This window comes from Oncorhynchus gorbuscha, unplaced genomic scaffold (genome assembly GCF_021184085.1).
Source record: "Oncorhynchus gorbuscha isolate QuinsamMale2020 ecotype Even-year unplaced genomic scaffold, OgorEven_v1.0 Un_scaffold_7710, whole genome shotgun sequence".
NCBI classification, from domain to species: domain Eukaryota; kingdom Metazoa; phylum Chordata; class Actinopteri; order Salmoniformes; family Salmonidae; genus Oncorhynchus; species Oncorhynchus gorbuscha.
Window position 1 is genome coordinate 5,696 of NW_025751041.1, and position 9,305 is coordinate 15,000.

Here is a 9,305-nt window from a genome sequence, read left to right on the forward strand (position 1 = left end):
GAGAAAATGACAGGATTCCATATAGCCTTATAAGGAGGAGAACACTGAGAAATGACAGGGTTCCATATAGCCTTATAAGGAGAAGAACACTGAGAAAATGACAGGGTTTCATATAGCCTTATAAGGAGGAGGGAGAACACTGAGAAATGACAGGGCTCCATATAGCCTTATAAGGAGGAGGAGAACACTGAGAAATGACAGGGTCTCCATATAGCCTTGTGTGTGTTTTAGGTTGAGAGTAAACACAAGAGTAGGACGTTTGCCGGGCGGAAACGCTTACCTTAATGAGTGTGATTCCCCTGGCCTGGGAGGGAGACAGCCCACCATCTCATCACACAGCTTCCTGATGAACTGTGAGGAACCACGAACACTAGAGGTCAGCCCCTCAGCAGCATCCTGGAGCTGAGGTACAGCCACCTGTTGAGAGGGAAGGAGGGTGAGAGGGGGTGAGAGGGAAGGAGGGAAGGAGGATGAGAGGGAAGGAGGGTGAGAGAGAGAGAGAGAGAGAGAGAGAGAGAGAGAGAGAGAGAGAGAGAGAGAGAGAGAGAGAGAGAGAAGGAGGGTGAGAGAGAGAGAGAGGGAAGGAGAGAGAGAGAAGAGAAGGAGAGGAAGAGAGGGTGAGAGAGAGGGAAGAAGGAAGGAAGGAGGGTGAGAGAGAGAGAAGGAGGAGAGAGGAGCGTGAGAGAGAGAGAGAGAGAGAGAGAGAGAGAGAGAGAGAGAGAGAGAGAGAGAGAGAGAGAGAGAGAGAGAGAGAGAGAGAGAGAGAGAGAGAGGGAAGGGAAGGAGGGTGAGAGAGAGGGAAGGAGGGTGAGAGAGAGAGAGGGAAGGAGGGGTGGAGAGAGAGAGAGAGAGAGAGAGAGAGAGAGAGAGAGAGAGAGAGAGAGAGAGAGAGAGAGAGAGAGAGAGGGAAGGAAGGAAGGAGGTTGAGAGGATGAGAGAGAGAGGAAGGAGGGTGAGAGAGAGAGAGAGAGGGAAGGAGGGTGAGAGGGGTGTGAGAGAGAGAGAGGGAAGGAGGGTGAGAGAGAGAGAGAGAAAGAGGGAAGGAGGGTGAGAGAGAGAGAGAGAGAGGGAAGGAGGGTGGAGAGGGGGGTGAGAGAGAGGGAAGGAGAGAGAGAGAGAGAGAGAGAGAGAGAGAGAGAGAGAGAGAGAGAGAGAGAGAGAGAGAGAGAGGGAAGTAGGGTGAGAGAGAGAGGGAAGGAGGGTGAGAGAGAGGGAAGGAAGGAAGGGAGGGTGAGAGAGGGAAGGAGGGTGAGAGAGAGAGAGAGAGGGAAGGAGGGGTGAGAGGGGGGTGAGAGAGAGGGAAGGAGGGTGAGAGAGCAGAGAGAAAGAGGGAAGGAGGGTGAGAGAGAGGGAAGGAGGTGAGAAAGAGAAAGGGGGTGGAGAGAGAGAGAGAGAGAGAGGGTGGGTAGGTGGGTGGGTGGATGAGAGATGGGGTGGGGGTGGTGATGGTGTAAACTACAAGCTTTCAGTCTTTGCTTTAAACTCATTTCTGTTCAGACAGTCCTCTTACCACGTTGTCAGGCAGCCTGTATCCAGGCAGGTACTTGACATTCTCATGGTCTGTGTTGATGATGTCTGTGAGATTCCTGCCGTCCACGTTCTCCTCAAACACCCACATCTGACTGTGGTGGCGAAACGCTGCAGGGCCTGAGCATTACTGCCGATTATCCTGGCAATGGCTGAACCCCTGTAGGGAAACAAGAATCATCGATGTACATTACACTGCTCTACAACTTACCATTTACCATCCTCCTGTGGCAAGAGACAATAGCAAAAACAATCTAAATTATTATCTTAACTGTTCACCCTTTTTAGAATGGGGATAACCTCATCAAATTCAGTCTTGTCCTTTGTCAAGAAATTTGCTCATGTCATAAACATTATCCTTTAAACATTATCCTTTAAACATTATCCTTTCATTATCCTTTAAACATTATCCTTTAAACATTATCCTTTAAACATTATCCTCCAGAAATGCATTGTCGTCCCCTCAGCATAAGTGGATTCAAAACCCCCCCTCCTGCTCGTGTTCTCCTTGACAATAGCTACGATGTAACGTCGATGGATCCGCGCTCGCCTCTGCGCCAGAGAGAGATATACCTAACGTCACATTGTAAGAGACAGACACTGGCAGCTAATGCTGCTCTATCTGGCCATCTAGCCCTGTAACATCTATCTGACCAGCTAGCCCTGTAACATCTATCTGACTAGCTAGCCCTGTAACATCTATCTGACCAGCTAGCCCTGTAACATCTATCTGGCCATCTATCTGGCCAGCTAGCCCTGTAACATCTATCTGCTGGCCCCATCTATCTGACCAGCTAGCCTGTAACATCTATCTGACCAGCTAGCCCTGTAACTCTATCTGACCAGCTAGCCCTGTAACATCTATCTGGCCATCTAACCCTGTAACATCTATCTGACCAGCTAGCCCTGTAACATCTATCTGACCATCTAGCCCTGTAACATCTATCTGACCAGCTAGCCCTGTAACATCTATCTGACCAGCTAGCCCTGTAACATCTATCTGGCCAGCTAGCCCTGTAACATCTATCTGACCAGCTAGCCCTGTAACATCTATCTGACCAGCTAGCCCTGTAACATCTATCTGGCCATCTAGCCCTGTAACATCTATCTGACCAGCTAGCCCTGTAACATCTATCTGACCAGCTAGCCCTGTAACATCTATCTGACCAGCTAGCCCTGTAACATCTATCTGACCAGCTAGCCCTGTAACATCTATCTGACCAGCTAGCCCTGTAACATCTATCTGACCATCTAGCCCTGTAACATCTATCTGACCAGCTAGCCCTGTAACATCTATCTGACCCAGCCCTGTAACATCTATCTGACCCTAGCCTGTAACATCTATCTGACCAGCTAGCCCTGTAACATCTATCTGACCAGCTAGCCCTGTAACATCTATCTGACCATCTAGCCCTGTAACATCTATCTGACCATCTAGCCCTGTAACATCTATCTGACCAGCTAGCCCTGTAACATCTATCTGACCAGTAACATCTATCTGACCATCTAGCCCTGTAACATCTATCTGACCAGCTAGCCCTGTAACATCTATCTGACCAGCTAGCCCTGTAACATCTATCTGGCCATCTAACCCTGTAACATCTATCTGGCCAGCTAGCCCAGTAACATCTATCTGGCCATCTCTATAGATTGCATGTCATCGACAGGAGCAACAGTGATCATTGACAGTGACTGGACTCACCAGTTTCCAGAGCCGACAATGCACACTTTCAGAGGCGACGCCATTTAGAGATGTTTCCTATAAGTTTCTGTAGAAGAAACTGTTCAAAAATGTACTGATTCCGAAGATATAGGTAACTAATGACAGATGATATGAGGAGTGGATTTATGGAGAGGAGACAGGAGTGCGCCTCTAGGCTACTACAGACTGAACTGCTGTAAATGACATCATCAAGGAGCTGCCGAACTGGAGGATTCTGGGATTACGAGTTTTTTTTAAATGTTAGTTACAATTAGCAGATGGAAGTTGAGTAGCCTATTTCAGATGTCTGTCCCCTGATAAATTACAAGACAATCGTTGCAATGTTTACTAATGTCTCTCTTCTGGAAGAAATTCATGAAGAATATGAATTGAATAGCCTTACATTTTCATATCAAATAGGCTAAATGACATAGTCCTATTTTTTTACCTATTCGTAATGAAATATTGAATATCACACTCATCATGCATGTACGTTGAGATCCTTGTGTGTGGTGAATCCGTGTGTTCTCTGCGATTATTCATATAGACCTGTATTCTAGCCCTGCATACAGCCCTGTATTCTAGCCCCCCTGTATTCTAGCCCTGCATAGCCCTGCATATAGCCCTGTATTCTAGCCCTGCATATAGCCCTGCATATAGCCCTGCATATAGCCCTGTATTCTAGCCCTGCATATAGCCCTGTATTCTAGCCCTGTATTCTAGCCCTGCATATAGCCCTGTATTCTAGCCCTGCATCTAGCCCTGCATATAGCCCTGTATTCTAGCCCTGCATATAGCCCTGTATTCTAGCCCTGCATATAGCCCTGTATTCTAGCCCTGTATTCTAGCCCTGCATATAGCCCTGCATATAGCCCTGTATTCTAGCCCTGCATATAGCCTGTATTCTAGCCCTGTATTCTAGCCCTGCATATAGCACTGTATTCTAGCCCTGTATTCTAGCCCTACATATAACCCTGCATATAGCCCTGTATTCTAGCCCTGTATTCTAGTCCTGTATTCTAGCCCTGCATATAGCCCTGCATATAGCCCTGTATTCTAGCCCTGTATTCTAGCCCTGTATTCTAGCCCTGCATATAGCCCTGTATTCTAGCCCTGCATACAGCCCTGTATTCTAGCCCTGTAGTCTAGCCCTGCATATAGCCCTGTATTCTAGCCCTGTATTCTAGCCCTGCATATAGCCCTGTATTCTAGCCCTGTATTCTAGCCCTGCATATAGCCCTGTATTCTAGCCCTGCATATAGCCCTGTATTCTAGCCCTGTATTCTAGCCCTGCATTATAGCCCTGCATATAGCCCTGTATTCTAGCCCTGTATATAGCCCTGTATTCTAGCCCTAATATTCTAGCCCTGCATATAGCCCTGTATTCTAGCCCTGTATTCTAGCCCTGTATTCTAGCCCCCTGCATATGACCCTGTATTCTAGCCCTGTATTCTAGTCCTGTCTTCTGTGGTCCTGTCTTCTGGCCTCATATGGCCTATTATTCTAGCCCTGTGTTCACAGCCCCTGTATTCTAGCTCTGCATATGGCCCTGTATTCTATTTTACATAACCCTGTGTTCTGGCCTGCCTTATGGCCCTCCCACTGTAATTCTAGCCTATGTATTCTGGCTATAATGATCTATTTTCATACATTATGTGTTCTATTATGTATTCTATTGCATACAGCCCTGTATTCTAGCCCTGTATTCTATTACCTGCATACAACCCTGTATTCTAGCCCTGCATACAGCCCTGTATTCTAGCCCTGTATTCTAGCCCTACATATAGCCCTGTATTCTAGCCCTGTATTCTAGCCCTGTATTCTAGCCCTGCATACAGCCCTGTATTCTAGCCCTGTATTCTAGCCCTGCATACAGCCCTGTATTCTAGCCCTGTATTCTAGCCCTGCATACAGCCCTGTATTCTAGCCCTGTATTCTAGCCCTGCATACAGCCCTGTATTCTAGCCCTGCATATAGCCCTGCATACAGCCCTGTATTCTAGCCCTGCATACAGCCCTGCATACAGCCCTGTATTCTAGCCCTGCATACAGGCCTGTATTCTAGCCCTGCATATAGCCCTGCATATAGCCCTGTATTCTAGCCCTGCATACAGCCCTGTATTCTAGCCCTGCATATAGCCCTGTATTCTAGCCCTGCATATAGCCCTGCATATAGCCCTGCATATAGCCCTGTATTCTAGCCCTGTATTCTAGCCCTGTATTCTAGCCCTGCATACAGCCCTGTATTCTAGCCCTGCATACAGCCCTGTATTCTAGAGGTACATCGGTATCGTGGTTGGCTGGCAGTCAAAGGGAGTGACCAACCCGGGATTTCCAGTAGGAAAAAAACGCAGAAACGTCAGAGCCACACACCAACACCGCAGCAAGACACGGAATACCCCTCTTTCTCCTCTCTCTTCTTCTCTCAGCATAAGTCAGTACAGGGGTCCATATTCTCCAAGAAGCTGCACTAACGGAGAATGTGGTCATCACCCTGTTCTGGAATCTCCACTGCATTCGATCTTCTTCTCGTTCGGTTTTCCACCTTCTAAAACAAGATAATCTTATTTTGAGCCTAAATCTCAACTATGGACAAGCACCCAGGCTCCAACACGATCAACCCCGCATCCTACCATGGGAATCCGGCCGCACGGTGTTCGGACCGAGGAGTTGGCGGTTCGTGTCCGCACAGCCTGGGCTCAGAGGCAGGCACCGCAGGCGGCCGTGGTGGGGTGTCCGGGGACAGCGCGTCTACTCCGCATCAAACCCACAAGCGGCGACTGGAGGGGTCCTCAATAAATACACCAACCTGCTACAGGGATGGCAGAACAGGTACAGTAGCCTATTCAGGGGGTCTAGCTCTGGTCCAAGGCGTTATACGCGGACGCACACTAACGCCGTAGAACAGACGTAGTTTTATAGTGGTTATTAGCCGAGTTTTGGTGCCATTGTTGATCAGTTGTGTCTGCTAGAAAGTCATCTCATTTCACACATATATATATTTTTAAATCTCATTTAATCTTATCTATTCACAACAAGTTTGGTTCGATATCCATCTTATCTATTTAATTTTCACCAAATTTTTTTCGTATCTTATCACATCTATTGATAACAGAAGTTACAAAAAAAGGGGGGCGGGGTAGGTCACATTCTCCGTCATTGATCAGCTGATTGATGAAGATGTCGTAACGCACAGGATGTTTCCATTGGAAGGACTGAACCGAGAGGAGCGTCGCTTTGCGTTGCTGCACGACAAGGCATTTTCCGTCCCGTTGCCGTGTTTACTGGAACACAGTTGTTGTTGTTGTTGGCAACAACACAAGTGATGACAATTAACATAATATATAAATACTGTTTTCATGTTCTATTCTGCTCTGTTCTATTCTATAGTTTAGTGAATTATTTGTGAAGTGGTCGCACTGCCTTCCGTCATGAAAGCAAGTCATTGAGTTCATAGAGATAAGGCGCTGAGATTGGACGGTTAATAAATACAGTAACTTGAAGGCAAACTCGGACAGGAACAGGGTTTTGCTGATATAGTGGAACAGGGTTTTGCTGATATAGTGGAACAGGGTTTTGCTGATATAGTGGAACAGGGTTTTGCTGATATAGTGGAACAGGGTTTTGCTGATATAGCGGAACAGGGTTTTCCTGATATAGTGGAACAGGGTTTTGCTGATATAGTGGAACAGGGTTTTGCTGATATAGTGGAACAGGGTTTTGCTGATATAGTGGAACAGGGTTTTGCTGATATAGTGGAACAGGGTTTTGCTGATATAGTGGAACAGGGTTTTGCTGATATAGTGGAACAGGGTTTTGGGAATGGTTTCATGGTCAGAGCCAGATGGTCCCGGGCTGTGGGAGAGCTCCAGGGTGATAGGTGGACAGTCTGCGATGGGGGACAACAACAGACTCGATTTCACTGCCCTTTGCATCTCTATTACTGAACTCATTCAGAGTGAATAGACCTTTTTACACTTGTTCAGTAGACCTGTCTACCAACACACAGGCCCTATTCCCTTCATTACCAACACACAGGCCCTATTCCCTTCATTACCAACACACAGGCCCTATTCCCTTCATTACCAACACACAGGCCCTATTCCCTTCATTACCAACACACAGGCCCTATTCCCTTCAATACCAACACACAGGCCCTATTCCTTCATTACCAACACACAGGCCCTATTCCCTTCAATACCAACACACAGGCCCTATTCCCTTCATTACCAACACACAGGCCCTATTCCTTCAATACCAACACACAGGCCCTATTCCCTTCAATACCAACACACAGGCCCTATTCCCTTCATTACCAACACACAGGCCCTATTCCCTTCATTACCAACACACAGGCCCTATTCCCTTCATTACCAACACACAGGCCCTATTCCCTTCATTACCAACACACAGGCCCTATTCCCTTCATTACCAACACACAGGCCCTATTCCCTTCATAGTGCACTACTTTAGACCAGAGCCCTATTCCCTTCATAGTGCACTACTTTAGACCAGAGCCCTATTCCCTTCATTACCAACACACAGGCCCTATTCCCTTCAATACCAACACACAGGCCCTATTCCCTTCATAGTGCACTACTTTAGACCAGAGCCCTATTCCCTTCATAGTGCACTACTTTAGACCAGAGCCCTATTCGGTTCATTACCAACACACAGGCCCTATTCCCTTCATTACCAACACACAGGCCCTATTCCCTATATAGTGCACTACTTTAGACCAGAGCCCTATTCCCTTCATAGTGCACTACTTTGAGACCAGAGCTCTATTCCCTTCATAATGCACTACTTTAGACCAGAGCCCTATTCCTATATAGTGCACTACTTTAGACCAGAGCCCTATTCCCTATATAGTGCACTACTTTAGACCAGAGCCCTATTCCCTTCATAGTGCACTACTTTAGACCAGAGCCCTATTCCCTATATAGTGCACTACTTTAGACCAGAGCCCTATTCCCTATATAGTGCACTACTTTAGACCAGAGCCCTATTCCCTACATAGTGCACTACTTTAGACCAGAGCCCTATTCCCTTCATAGTGCACTACTTTAGACCAGAGCCCTATTCCCTTCATAGTGCACTACTTTAGACCAGAGCCCTATTCCTACATAGTGCACTACTTTAGACCAGAGCCCTATTCCCTACATAGTGCACTACTTTAGACCAGAGCCCTATTCCCTACATAGTGCACTACTTTAGACCAGAGCCTATTCCCTATATAGTGCCCTACTTTAGACCAGAGCCCTATTCCTTCATAGTGCACTACTTTAGACCAGAGCCCTATTCCCTTCATAGTGCACTACTTTAGACCAGAGCCCTATTCCCTTCATAGTGCACTACTTTAGACCAGAGCCCTATTCCCTTCATAGTGCACTACTTTAGACCAGAGCCCTATTCCCTACATAGTGCACTACTTTAGACCAGAGCCCTATTCGGTTCATAGTGCACTACTTTAGACCAGAGCCCTATTCCCTTCATAGTGCACTACTTTAGACCAGAGCCCTATTCCCTTCATAGTGCACTACTTTAGACCAGAGCCCTATTCCCTTCATAGTGCACTACTTTAGACCAGAGCCCTATTCCCTACATAGTGCACTACTTTAGACCAGAGCCCTATTCCCTACATAGTGCACTACTTTAGACCAGAGCCCTATTCCCTTCATAGTGCACTACTTTAGACCAGAGCCCTATTCCCTTCATAGTGCACTACTTTAGACCAGAGCCCTATTCCCTTCATAGTGCACTACTTTAGACCAGAGCCCTATTCCCTACATAGTGCACTACTTTAGACCAGAGCCCTATTCCCTACATAGTGCACTACTTTAGACCAGAGCCCTATTCCCTTCATAGTGCACTACTTTAGACCAGAGCCCTATTCCCTTCATAGTGCACTACTTTAGACCAGAGCCCTATTCCCTTCATAGTGCACTACTTTAGACCAGAGCCCTATTCCCTTCATAGTGCACTACTTTAGACCAGAGCCCTATTCCCTTCATAGTGCACTACTTTAGACCAGAGCCCTATTCCCTTCATAGTGCACTACTTTAGACCAGAGCCCT

The 9,305-nt window shown here is 46.9% G+C and overlaps 1 pseudogene; it reads right to left on the reverse strand.

The window, feature by feature from the left end:
- Positions 1–280: 280 nt before the first annotated feature.
- On the reverse strand, positions 281–3,410 carry LOC124029789 (annotated as a pseudogene).
- Between the last annotated feature and the right edge of the window lie 5,895 nt (positions 3,411–9,305).